Here is a 14,661-nt window from a genome sequence, read left to right as displayed (position 1 = left end):
AGGCATCTTAACATTGTTTCTCCTCTTTTGCCCTTTCCAACCATGTCTCAATCCCTGTATCCCAGAGCCCTGTTGTTCCAAGGTTGTGCATACATCATTCTTTACCTCTGTCCCACTTAGCCCATGCAAACCTGCCTAATTGTCCTTCCATCCGCTTTGTTCTTCCATTTCCCTCCCCTTTCTTATATATTGTCCCCCTCCCTAGCACCCAAACTATCCTGTGTCTATTCCCTACCCTGTGCTCCACCTTCCCCTCCCTCCCCTCACCTTACCCCCCACATCCCATTAATCATTTGATTTTTTATTATGCCTTTTCTATTGTATCTTCCACTGCTAGAATATTGAGCTCATGAGAGCAGAAAGTTTTGTCTGTTTTGGGTCACTCATATACCCTAAGTTCCCAGAACAGTACCTAACACATTGCTATTGTTGTTAAGTGTCATGGAGTCAGTTCTGACTCATAGTAACCTGATGTACAACAGAAGAAAACACTTCCTGGTCCTGCACCATCCCCACAATCACTCCTATAATTGAGTCCATTATGACAGCCATTGTGTTAATTCATTACATAGTAGTTGTTGCTGTGTGCTGCTGAATTCAGTTCCAACTCATAGTGACCCTGTATAGGGTTTCCGAAAGATGCTGGTTGGTTTAAACTGCTGACCTTGCAGTTACCAGTCTGGTGCTTATCCTACAACGCCACACCATGGTCCTCACCACACAGTAGGCACTTCATATTTATTCAAATAATGAATGAACATTACTAACAAGGTTAAAGAAACTGGTAAAAATGTTTCTTTTTGTACTCTCCCCCGCCCCTTCCACCCCTGGTAACCATCAAAGAATGTTTCTTGTAACAAAAAAACTTACTCTTGAGTTTTTACAATAGTGGTCTCATACAATACATGTCCTTTTTTTTTTCTTCTTTTACTTTTATTGTGAATTGAGTGAAGGTTTACAAATAAGATCATCATCAGTTTTACAAATGATCAGTTCAACAAATCATACAGTCCGTTTCATCTCAATGATTGCAGTCCCCTCCATGCATCAACAGTTACCCCACTTCCTCCCTGGGGTTCCTATTTCCATTCCACCACTTCCCATCCTTTCTCAACTTTGTCTTTAGGTAAATGTTGCCCTGTGATTTTGAACAATTGACCATTCCATGATGAGCAGACCTCACTAGTATTGTTGCCCCCACTATATACTATCTATTGCTTGTCTGAAAATTGGGCCATGAGGGGGAGTTCCTGTCTAGACCATAGGATTGAGTGTCGTAGTCTTGGGTCCCTCCAGTCTCTTTCTGACCAGTAAGCCCAATCTTTTTATATACTCTAGAGTTTTGTTCCATAATTACAAAGAGGTTATTGATAGTACTTCCTTTATACCTCATCTCTCTCCCAGTTCTGTTCCCTATGGAAATCACCACCGTGAGGTTGGTGTGTATTCTTCCTATTTGGGTTTTACACTTTGTCCCCGTGTATGCTTGTACCCTTTAAGTCCTGTCATGTCATCCCCACATAGGGGGAACCTTGCTAATAATATCTGTCTCTCTCCAGTTTTGACAAATAAATTGGTAAAGTGAGTATGCGTCACTTAATTTCAACCCAACACATTTGTAGTGAGTAGGAGTCCTGGTGTGGTGGCGCTGTGGGTTAATGCGCCAGACTGCAAAGCTGTTTGAACTGCAAGGTTGGCAGTTCAAGCTTACCAGTCGCGCCTTGGAAACACTATACAGGGTCGCTAGGGGTCAGAACCGACTTGACGGCACTTAACAACAACAACAGTGTTCATTAGGTCCCATGTATTGTGCCAAGTGCTGTGTTCACAATGGTGTCAGTTTTCTACCTTCACCAAACTTCTTATCTGTGACTATAACAAAGGCTTGTTGAATTCAATACATGTTTTCTGAATGGTCCTTCCTAAGTACTCTCCATTCCCTCAACACTTGAGTACTCTTCCACCAGACCTAACCTAATCATCACCACCACCACCGTCACTACCAGCTGCCATTGATTTTGCCTCATGCCAACTCCTTGTATGTCAGAATAGAACTATGCTCCATAGGGTTTTCAATGGCTGATTTTCAGAAGTATGTCTCAAGACTCTCCTTGAGCATCCAAGCTCATTAACCATTTGTATTACTGAAGGGTTCCTAAGCATGCTGGGAAAGAACTTGTGTTGTTGTTGTTAAGTGCCATTGAGTCAGTTCTGACCCATAGCAACCCTGGATAGGGTTTCCAAGGAGCAGCTGGTGAACTTGAACCGCCAACCTTGCAGTTCAAATGGCTTTGCAGTCTGGCACATTTGGGGACCAGATAAAGAGTGTGGTTGAAGGTTGAGCAGTTTTCAGGCTTCAAAGCACTCCCCCAGTACCCTGGGCTGACTCAGCTCCCCAATGTGGTGAGCTCTGTAACTCACCATTGGAGGGGAGAAACAATACATAAATCCTGGACTCATCCACACAGACTTATTACAACATCTGTTCCCTGCAGAGCTAGACACAGTTAGACGTAACGCATCAAACACTGTTCTGTGCTGTAACTTAGTTAGACTGCACCATATGTGTATGTATTGGGTGAATATAGATAGGTATTGTTGTCATTAAGGGTTGTTGAGTTGGTTCCAACAAGGAGCGGCTGCTGGGTTTGAAACTCTGACCTTGCGGTTCAAACTTATCTTGCAGTCTAGTGCATTATCCTGCAGTACCACACCAGGACTCCCCATTTTATTGGTCATTGAATTGCCTTGAATGGCTCACTCTGTATTGCTAGACTTCTCTTTTTGAATCTATAAAATAAAATGGCTGGATTAGATAATTTTTTTAAATCCATGCCAACTCTCACTTTTTAGATCTATAACATTCTATGAACCTTTATAGCTAGTGAAAGATGAAGCTATTATACAGCCAGATGATTCTGTTTCAGAATTGACTAATGTTCTTTCTTGATTCTTAAGGGTATATATAAAAGTCCTGGTATGACGCTGCAGGTTAATGCGCTGGACTGAAAAGTCGGTTTGAACTACAAAGTTGGTGGTTCAAGCTCACCAGCTGCTCCTTGGAAACCCTATACAGTGTTGCAGTGAGTAGAAACTGACTCGACAGCACTTAACAACATGCGTGTATGTATGTTTTAACCAATGGAAAGGAAAAAATACACTGGTACACAGGACAATTCTTCCAATTTCATTATGAACAAATTCAGTTTTCAACCTACCTTCATTCGTGACTATTCAGTGAGCACTTCTTAAGTGTTAGGTAGTTTGTTGTAATGAAAACCGAAAAGGGAATCAAGGTTAAAGGAGAGGCATGGATGGAGTGCAGAGGACGTCAAACCAAGCAAGGTCTTCCAGGTGACCCTCTGCACAGCAGAACAAAACACTGCCCGGTCCTGTGCCATCCTCACAATTGTTACACTTGAACCAATTGCTGCTGCCACTGTGCCAATCCATCTTGTTGAGGGCCTTTCTCTTTAATGCCAGCTCTCCACTTTACCAAACATGATGTCCTTAGGGACATTAATCAGGAAAGTCTTCATGGAGAAGGTAGCATGATGAAATTATGCCTTTCATATAAAGGTATGAGTCTTAGTTTAATAAATACTTCATAAACCACTACTCTGTGCCATGAAGTCCTGGTGTGATACTGTAGAATCAGCACTGGACTGTGAACCACAAGATTGGCAGTTCAAACCCACCAGCTGTTCCTCAGAAACCCTATACATGGTCACTGTGAGTCTTAACACAACAACAATATGGTCCTTTGTCACCCTTCAGCCCTGGACCTCAACTAACCCCTGTGGTTCAATTTTCAACCAAACAATAGGTAAAGCTAAAAGATGACAATAACATCAGGGAGGTACACCCTCCTTAGAAAAATCAACCATTTGAGATCAAAAGGGCAACTTTTGCCCAAAGACAGAGCTCAGAAGGCAGGAAGGGTTACAAAGGAAGGAAGGAGGGACGGAAACAACAGGAAACACAGGGAGGAAGTGGGATGAGTGAGGTTGTGCTGTGGGGACTACAATCAGTGACATGAAACAAGATGTGTAGGAACTGCTGACTGGAACACTGATCTGCCCCGTAAACCTTCACCCAATTCATAATAAAAAGTTAACGCCAGAAAAAGCCATACTAGCAATCAAAACACGTAAATGTGAAGTCCATCTAATGGAATAGAAGGGAAACTGATGTTATTTAAAATACACACACAGAGGTAGAAATGAAAAGGGATAGATACCACGGAAACCGAAGAGGCATACATTTACTCATAGCCTTGCAAATTTCAAGCATGATCATCATTCGTAACAAGTGATTTAACAACTCATCTTAAAAAAATAAATAAATAAAAGAGTGGAAACAGGAAATATCATCTAATGAACAATTTTATTTTTCATTTTCTCCTAAAGTGGAATGAATTTACTTCTCTCCCGGAAAACCACAATCCACAGGAGAGCAAAGTAAATGAGACATAAATATAAATATTTCCGCCATGCTCCTCCTTTTGAAGGGTCGTCAGCAGACAAAAGTTTTCTTCAGGAGCTATGCCAGTTGATGTCATAGTGAAGTCAGATACAATTACTCATCACCATTCTGTTAATAAAATAAAAAGAGGGGAAACCCATGGAAGCCCATGGAAGCTGGGTCAATTCTAAATGTTTCTAGGCAAAGCTACTGTATCAGACACTTTTGGCTTAGGGGGCAAACAAAGAAAATTCTCTCCCGGAAGCTGCATTGTTTATGCTCCTCTTCAGAGTTCCTTCTGGGACTCTCAAAGCTTTACACCAGACATTGCAAACCCACCAGCATATGTTTTGAATCTAACTTGATGGCCTGAGTCCTACTCCTCATTCCCCACTGCCCTCACCCATGCTATTGCTTGGTGGGCTTCTTCACACTCTACGCTCGCCCCCTGTGGGCCCTGCATGCAGCCTGCCCAGTCACTGCCTCTGGCGACTCCTTCAGGGTTGGGCATCCTCCGTGGGGACAGGGTGGCTCTCATGCCCCATTAGCTCAACCAAAACAGTCTTCATCTAGCTCTCTTTCAAAACCCCTCACTATCCTTTGTCTCTCTTCTCTGAACTTACTTCACTGGATTAAAAAAGGAAAGGGAGAAAGAAATGTGATTTTAATTTGCAATAGTAGAAATATAGACCCTGAAAGTAGGGAGAGGCTGGTTCAGCTCTGTATAGCCACAGTAGCTTATTCATAGGGTTGCTATTGCAATGCCGTGGCTTTCATGTTGCTCTGTTGCTAGAAGCAGTGTCGCTGGTATTCCAAATACCAAGGGTCTCCCTTGGTGGACAGGTTTCAGCGGAGCTTCCAGACTAAAGGCAGATTATGAAGAAAGGCCTGCTGGTATACTTCTAAAAATTAGCCAGTGAAAACCCGATGGACGCCAACAGAACATCGCCCTCTAGAGTGCTGGCGGAGAAGCTGCTTGGTTGGAAGAAATTCAATACGTACAGCGGACTCCAACATGTCGGCTCCCATGAAGCTAGTCCAGCAGTAGTTCATTCTCTGGTACATGGACGGACTCCCATGAGTCAAAGGTGACTCAGCACCACCACATACTAACAACAACAAGGGTAGTTGTGAAGATTAAAGGAAAAGCACTAGCACAATGTTTCCATGTTGTTAAGTGCTTTCTAGTTGGTTCCGACTCAGAGCGACACTGTATAGGTTTCCTAGGAGTGGCTGGTGACTTTGAACTGCAGACCTTGCAGTTAGCAGTCCAGAGTTTATCCTACAGTGCCATACCAGGACTCCAATGTTCATGTAGGATTTTGTTGTTGTTAAGTGCCATTGCTCAGATGTTCTGAAGCTGAAGAAAATGAAACAAGTTCACAAGAGCCAAAATATGACCTTAGATATAGTCCACAGGGTCGCTATGGGTCGGAACCGACTCGATGGCACTTAACAACAACATAGTCCACCTGAATTTAAAGACCATTTCAAGAACAGATTTGATTTATTAGACACTAATGACCAAAGACCAGAAGAGCTGGGTGATGGCATCAAGACCATCATACAAGAAGAAAGCAAAAAGGTCACTAAAAAGACAGGAAAGATACAAAACATCAAACGATGTCAGAAGAGAAAATGAAGCTTGCTCTTCAGCATAGAGAAGCTAAAGCAAATGGAAGAAATGAGGAAATCAAGGAGATGAACAGAACATTTCAAAGGGCAACTTGAGAAGGCAAAGTTAAGTATTATAATGAAATATGCAAAGATCTGGAGTTAGATAGCCAAAAGGGAAGGACAGGCTCAACATTTCTTAAGCTGAAAGAGTTGAAGAAAAAATTCAAGCCTCTACTTGCAATATTGAAAGATTCTATGGGCAAAATGTTGAATGAGGCAGGAAACATCAAAAGAAGATGAAGGGAATACACAGAGTCATTGTATCTAAAAGAAATAATCGATGTTCAACCATTTCAAGAAGTAGCATATGATCAAGAACCAAACATACTGAAAGAAGCGGTCCAGGCTGGACTACAGGCATTGAAGAAAAAGAAGGTTCCAGGAATTGACAGAATACAAGTTGAAATCTTAGAACAAACTTACGCAGTACTTCAAGTGCTCACTCATCTCTGCCAAGAAATTTAGAAGACATCTACCTAGCACACTGATTGGAAGCTATCCATATTTGTGCCCATTCCAAAGTGAGGTGATCCAATGGAATGCAGAAATCATCAAACAATATCATTAATATCAAATGCAAGCCCAATTTTGCTGAAGATCATTTAAAAACTGTTGCAACAGTATATTAACAGAAAACTGCCAGAAATTCAAGCTGGTTTTAGAAGAAGACATAGAACTGGAGATAACATTGTTGATGTTAGATGGATCTTGCCTGAAACAGAAAATACCAGAAAGATGTTTACTAGTGTTTTATTGACTATGCAATCTTTGATTGTGTGGATCATGATAAATTGTAGATAATGTTGAGAAGAATGGGAATTCCAGAACACATAATTGTGCTCATGAGGAACCTGTACACAGACTAAAAGGCAGTTGTTATACCAGAACAAGGTGATACTGAATGGTTTAAAATTTGGAAAGGTGTGTGCCAGGGTTGTATTGTTTCACCATACTTATTCAATCTGTATGCTGAGTCCAGGTGTGGAATTGGACTGAAAGGTCAGTTTGAACTGCAACACAAGGTCAGCAGTTCAAGCTCACCAGCTGATCCTCGGAATCCCCATTCAGGGTCACTATGAGTCGGAACCGACTTGGTGGCACTTAGTAATAACAACAACATGCGGAGCAAATAATCCAAGAATCTGGATGATATGAAGAAGAACGTGGCATCAGAATTGGAGAAAGACTCATTAACAACTCTCAATCCGCAGATGATGCAACCTTACTTGTTGGAAGGAAAGAGGACTTAAAATACTGATGAAGATCAGTGACCACAGCCTTCAGTATGGGTTGTACTTCATTGTAAAGAAAATAAAGATCCTCACAACTGGACCAATAAATAACATCATGATAAATGAAGAAAAGATGGAAGCTGTCAAAGACTTCATTTTGCTTGGATCTACCATCAACACTCATGGAAGCAGCAGTCAAGAAATCAAACAATGTATATTGCATTAGGCAAATCTGCTGCATAAGACCTCTTTAAACAGCAAAGATGTCAGTTTGAGTACAAGGGTGTGCCTGACCCAAGTTATGGTACTTTCGGTAGCTTCATATACATGTGAAAGTTGGGCAATGAATAAGGAAGAACTGATGCATTTGAGTTATGGTGTTGGAGGAGAATATTAAAATGGGCTGCTAGAAGAACAAACAAATCTATGTTGGAAGAAGTACAGTCAGAATGCTCCTTACAAACTAGGATGGCCAGACTTCATCTCTCAGACTTCAGAAATATTATCAGGAGAGAACAGTCCTTGGAGAAGGACATTGTGCTTGTTAAAGTGGAGGGTCAGCAAAAAAACGAAAGACCCCCAAGGAGTTGGGTTGACACAGTGGCGGCAGCACTGAGTTCAGATGTAACACTTATTTTCAGGATATGTGTTTTTGAGTGCTTTCCAACCTTGGGGGTTCATCTCCCAGCACCGTATTGGACAATATTCTGTTGTAATCTATAGGGTTTCATTGGCTAATTTTTAGTGGTGGATTGGTAGGTGTTTCTTCCTACTCTGTCTTAGTCTAGAAGCTCTGCTGACACCTGTCTACCCTAGGTGACCCAACTGTGATCTGAAATACCAGTGGCATAGCTCCTGTATATCACAGTGACATACAGACCACCATAGTATGACAAACTGACAGATGAGTGGTGGTCTAGGTGCTTACCTTATGCTAACTTGTGCATTTCTTTATGTATTTGCTACTATCAAAGACAAACAGAAAGGAAGTCTTGTTTTGAGAAGGATGGAGTGTATCAACTGCTAATCACACAATTGCTGAACTCATTTGTCTTGGTTTCAGCCTTAAAAGTCCCCATCCTTTTAGCCTTGGTCACATCAAGAGGGTTGGTCACCCTATATAAAAGTTTGTGTGTGGCAGTTGTTAATGCTGACCCATAGCGACCCTGTATAGGGTTTCCAAGTAGCAGCTGGTGAGCTTGAACCACCGACCTTGCAGTGCAAACGACTTTGCAGCCTGACGTATTAGCCCACAGTGCCACACCAGGACTAGTCCAGGGAAACGAAAGAACTCAAACAGATAATTCAAGCAAGAGATGATGTAATCAGCACACAAAAGAAGCAATACATATTTAAGCTTCCTAACTATCAAAGAAACGTTGAAAAAAAAACTACAAGGAGGTTTGATTTTTAGCAAATGAATAGATGCTTCATATAAAGATAATCCCACTCAGCAAACAGGTTTCGGGAAATGGCTACACTCATCTATCGTTGGTGGCATTCGCAAAGCACGGGATAAACTATTGTGAAGTTATTAAATCAATGAGGTTTGCCTAGCAACATAGAAACACACTTAGTATGTGGGTCTAAGTGAAAACAGCTGACTTCAGAATTGAGTCTGTGTTGTGCTTACCACAAACAGGCCTGCAAACTATTTTGAATTAGTTCAGTCATGGAAATCAGAATAGACCTGATTTTTAAAATGGGTATGAGGCGGAATGATAACTAGAAACATTATTGATCCACACCCTGGCGTCGGAGACTCGGAAGGGGTATAGTGAACCCTTTCAGGAGCCTGATTTAGAAGATGGAATTGTTTCGAGGGCTGTGTAGCATGATGCACATTGATTACCAGGATTGTGGAAAACGACACACATTCCTCACCCGGCAGTCGACAGTCGTCTTTGAGCAAGGCGCCATTCTCACTCTGTCAATCAAGAAAGCTGGTTGCTATGCAACACGCATTTTTTTTTTTCCAAGAAGGAGATTAAGCTTCTAGCAGGGCATCCATCCATAGCTTTTCCTCTTCCGGTTACCATTCAGATACAATCACACTTTACAAATTCAGATTCATCCTAGTTCCAGTTCATCAGCTGTGACTGAACCGGAAAGAACCAGTTCAAAACCCTAACCACAATGTAACATTTTTATATTCATGTCATCAGGGCCTGGAAAGAGACTTGGAAAAATAAAAACAACTGATATATTAAGGGGTAGGGAAGGCTGTGGTAATTTTTTTTTTTTCCCCTTTTCTCTGACTTTCATTATTGCTGTTAATTTGTGTGATAAACACAAAGGAAAAGAACAACACCCTTTGATTCACTTTTCTATCTTTAGAGACCCTCACTCCCCCCACCCTTAAACTCACAGGGCATTTCTAGGCTGAACAAATCTCCTTCCAAACCTCATTGCTCCTAATGCATCCCTCTCCTGAGGTCCCCTTCTGGCTCCACATGGACTGCACTGTGCTTGGTGAGGTGGGCTGAACAAATGGCTATGCTTCAGACCAAAGGGTTTAGAAACCACTCATCTAAAGAGCCCTCCTCCTTCGTTTCCAGGTCCCAATACATCCTCCCTTTCCAGCAGCCTTTCCCACTGTTTGGGTGTGAAGGTCCACTGGCTTCATTCATACCACACGGTGACTTTCAGGCTGCAACCATGAGAGGGTTGTGAAGCTGAGGCGAAGGGAGGGCTGACCGTTGGTGCAGTCGTCGTAAAAATGACTTACTCTTAATCTGTATAAGCATATTATGTGTCTTGCATGAACGAATCCATTTAATCTGAACATTGTTGTTGTTAAGTGCGACTGAGTCAATTCCGACTTATAGCATCCCTGTATAGGGTTTCCAAGGAGTGTCCAATGAGTTTGAATGCCAAGCTTGTGGTTAGCAGTCCAGTGTTTATCCTACAGCGCCACACCAGGACTCCACATGAGCATCCTGCAAATCCCCATTTTCCAGATGTGGACGCTTAGGCACAGAAAAGATGAATGACTTGTCAAAATTCCCGCATCTAACTAGCTGGGCTCCCAAGAGGTCATGCACTCTGGGTGGCACTAGACAACAACCTGGTGACAGTAATCTGGAGAAAGTGACAGCACAGTGTGGCCTGGCAGTGACAGAGCTAAGGAGGGCGGGCACTAAAGCTGGTCCTGCTCCCAGCCATGTGGCCAGCGTTCTGCATCATGCAAGAGGACAACCGAGACTTTTGAATGCTCTGAAACTTAGCTCCCCAGCTGTAAAGAGGGAGTGTTCTTTAAGATCCCCTCAACGATCCCATGAAAAATTCCCCCATAAAGTCAACAGTTTTCCCAACAGCTTTATGTGGTTGCTTGCTTAGGTCAGTAGAGACAAAATCTAGAGGAAGTGTGAGGCTTCTAACGTAGAGAAAAACAGTTTTGCAAAATATTTTGAAAGATGTAGAGACCTTGTCAAAAACAAATGAGGCATTTTCTTTTCTTTCCGAAGGAAATGATTCAACCTAACCAAAAGTCACTAACGAAAGACATGGGTTCAATCACGTTATAAACATCAGAGATTTGGTGACTCCTCCCAGCCAGCTGGGGAGTTGGACTCAGCTTCTCCTTGAGATGTTTTTTGAGTGTTTCTTCTTCAGGTTGTGTTCAGAGCTACATTCCTTTCTTCTTTCTTCTCTCTCTCTCTCTCTCTCTTTTTCTTCTTCTTTTTTTTTTTTTTGAGATGCAAAACTTAAAACTTTATTTTTATTTTTTTTAAATAGTGTTTTGCAAACATGCCTGCATAAGAATCACCTGGAGAACTTAAAAACAAAAGCACTAATGGCTGGTCCTCACTCCAGGCCATTGAATTTCAGGACCTGGGGTATAGACACCAATGTTATTTAAGATACATGCCTCTCCCGGTTTTAATGAGAGAACAGGACTGAGAAGTGTTGCTTTCAAATGAAATCTGCTGCTGTCCAGCTGATTTCAGCCAATAGTGGACAAGGAAGATGGAGGAGAACTGCCTCATAAAGTTTCCAAGGATGTAATCTTCATGGAAGCAGAGACACTGCTTCAACCTCTAGGTTATCAGTCAATGCTTAACCACTGAGTCACCAAGGCCCCTTTGTGCTAAAACCACCCCATCCCCCACCCCTGCTGTTGAGTCACATAATGACCCTGTAGAACAGAGTAGAACTGCCCATAGGGTTCCCTAGGCTGGAATCTTTGTGGAGTCCCAGTGTGGCATTGTAGGATAAATATTGGATCACAAGGCCAGTTTGAACTGCAAGGTCAGCCATTCAAATCCACCAACCGCTCCTCACTATAAGTTGGAACCTACTCGACAACATTAAACAACAACCACCAATCTTTTGATTAGTGGCCATGTGTTTAACCACTGAGCCCCCCAGTGCACCTGTGTGCTAAAACCCCATCCCCCCCACTACCCTATAGGGCAGGGTAGAACTTCTCCATACGGTTTCCAAGACGGTAGACTTTTATAGGAGTAGACTGCCTCATGTTTCTCTCACAGAGCAGCTGGTGGGTTTGAACTGCTAACCTTGCAGGTGGCAATCCAATAGTTAGCCCACAGTGCCACCAGGGCTGCTTTTTGTGTTAAAACGATTTCACCACCCATGCCTTCGAGCTGATTCCGACTCCTAGGGACCCTGTGTAGGGTCTCCGAAGCTATAAATCTTTGTTGTTGTTATGTGCCGTGGAATCGGTTCTGACTCATAGTGACCCTGTACAAGGTTTCTGAGGCTGTAAATGTTTACAGGAGCAGAAAGCCTCATCTTTCTCCCATGGAACAGCTGGTAGTTTCAAACTGCTGAGCTTGCGGTTCGCAGCCCGATTCATAACCACTATGTTCCAGAAAAGTCACATCTCTCTCCTGTGTAGTGGTTGATGGGTTTCAATTGCTGACCTTGTAGTTAGCAGTCCATTGCTTATCCTATAGCACCACAAGGCCGTTTTGTGACAGAAGTGTATTTGTCAAGTGTTAGTGCTCACAGAATCACCTGGAGGGCATGTTAAATACAGATTGCTGGACTTCCTGTCCCAGAGTCTCGGATCCAGCAGGTCTGGGATAGGGCTGGAGATTCTACCTTTCTAACCAGTTCCCAGGTGATGCTGATGTTGATTCTGCCAGTCTTGGGACCCCACTTTGACCATCTGCAACTTGGGTTGAGTTCTACGAATGACTCTGTTGTTATGAAACCTCTGACAGCCAGGGGAACTGTGATTCTCAATGCTGACTGCGCCCGAGAGCCATTCAGGAAGGTTTGGAACACTGAATGGCCCTAGCAGTACCTCATGGTCCCTGTTGTTGTTGTTAAATGCTGTCAAGTTGATTCTGACCCATAGTGACCTTGTATAGGCTTTCCAAGGAGCAGCTGGTGAGCTTGAACCAGCGACCTTGCAGTTCAAATGACTGCAATCTGACGCATTAGCCCACAGCACCACACTAGCTAGGTGCTCCAAATGGTTTGCACTGGACTAATAGAGGTTTGAATCTGCCCAGTGGCTCTGAGGAAACAAGGTCTGGCAACCTGCTTTCAAAAAGATGGCTGCCAAGGAAACCCAGTGAAGCCGTTCTATTCTGTAACACTTGAAGTTGCCAAAAGTTGGGATTGAATTGATAGCAACAGGTTTGGTTTTGGTTTAGAAGAACCTCAGACAGATTAAATCACAATCTCTTGGTGTAAGGCCCAGGAATAAGGAATCTTTCAAGCTCCTCAAATAATTCCAATATGAGAACCAGTATGGTTGCCACATACACACAAACAATGAGAGAGAGAGAGATTGAGGAACTCTTATTCTTATTTCAGAGCTGAGAAAATTAAGTCAGACCTTAGAGGGTTTGAGGTTTAAATTCAGACCCCTGACTCCTCGCCCCCCACAGCTCTTTGCTTCCACTCTAAATACAGCTTCTTTTGCATTCTGCCAGAAGCAGACATGACAATTACAGAAGTAATTCAATCCCCAAGTCTTCTGTGGAACTGTGACAGATGGTGGGTGGTAATTCCAGGCAAACTATGGGTGCTGGGGCACAAGTCCTGATACTTGAGCCCAGCTGGGTGAGGCTGGATAAGCCAGGCAGCACGTCCCCTTTCAGGAGGACTATAGATGCTTTCCCCCTCCATACTCATTTGATTGAGGTGCTCGATGCCACTTCGATGTTTAAAACATTGTCCTCAACCCACTCCTTACATAAATAATGACGCAGACGAATAGATACCATCTATATTATAAACCAACTTACTTATTGTTTATGATGGGATACTTACTAATGATGGAATAACTGAGGGACAACCTTGTTTAAAAAAAAAAAAAATCAACTCAAGGGAATTCAATGTATTACAGCATAGAACTGATTCAAGGTGTTTTCGTTTTCTTGGCTGTGATCTTTGTAGAAAGAGATTGCCAGACTTTTTCCAACAGTGTCTCTGGATAGGTTCAAACCACCAATTCTTAGATTAGCATGAGTGCAAACCATTTGCACCACCAGGGACCTTTAGCTAACAAACCACCAGACCTGCTGGGCTCTTAGCTCAGCTGTAGGTTCACTCAGACTGGATCAGGTAGGTTCCAGAGATCTGAGGTCATCTGTCAGTCCCCGGGATTTCAGGATTGCAAGTCTTCCAGACACCAGACCACCAAGAGAAATTAGCTGAGAAACATATGCAAAAATAGCATCTTCCTTATGGAGGTAAGGGAGGGAATGGAACAGAGTGGGATGTATTAAGAGTGCTTTGAGACCCTGATTGCTCACTGAAATCCTCTGAGATGTTTTAAAAATATTGAGGCCTAGGGCCCACCCAGGGAATATTGATGCTACTGTGTGCCATCAAGTTGGTTCTGACTCATAGCAACACTGTGTAGGGTTCCCAAGGCTATAAATCTTCACTGGAGCAGACAGACTCATTTTTCTCCCACGGAGCAGTAGGTGAGTTTGAACTGTTGACTTAGTAGTTAGCAGTTATGTAATGGTGTAATTATGTGACGATGTTGTCATCTTCTCTTTTGTGATCTGATGTGGTCATCCTCCATTTTCATATAACACCGAAACAACCTGGTCTTTGGAAACTCACCATATTGATAATTGAGGAAAGGGTCTTTGGACACTAATCCTACTGATACATAAAGGGTCTATATATTTAATAATTTGCTGTTGTTGATGTTAAATGCCTTTGAGTCCATTCCAATGAATAGCGACTTTGTATAGGGCTTCCTAGGCTGTAAATCTTTGTAGGAAGAGAAAGAGTCAGTACCGACTCATAGCAACCCTATGCACAGCAAAGTGAAACACTGCCCAATCCTGGGCCA

Source organism: Chrysochloris asiatica, unplaced genomic scaffold, assembly GCF_000296735.1.
Source record: "Chrysochloris asiatica unplaced genomic scaffold, ChrAsi1.0 scaffold00156, whole genome shotgun sequence".
Taxonomy (NCBI): Eukaryota; Metazoa; Chordata; class Mammalia; order Afrosoricida; family Chrysochloridae; genus Chrysochloris; species Chrysochloris asiatica.
Note: the sequence above shows the minus strand (reverse complement) of the source record.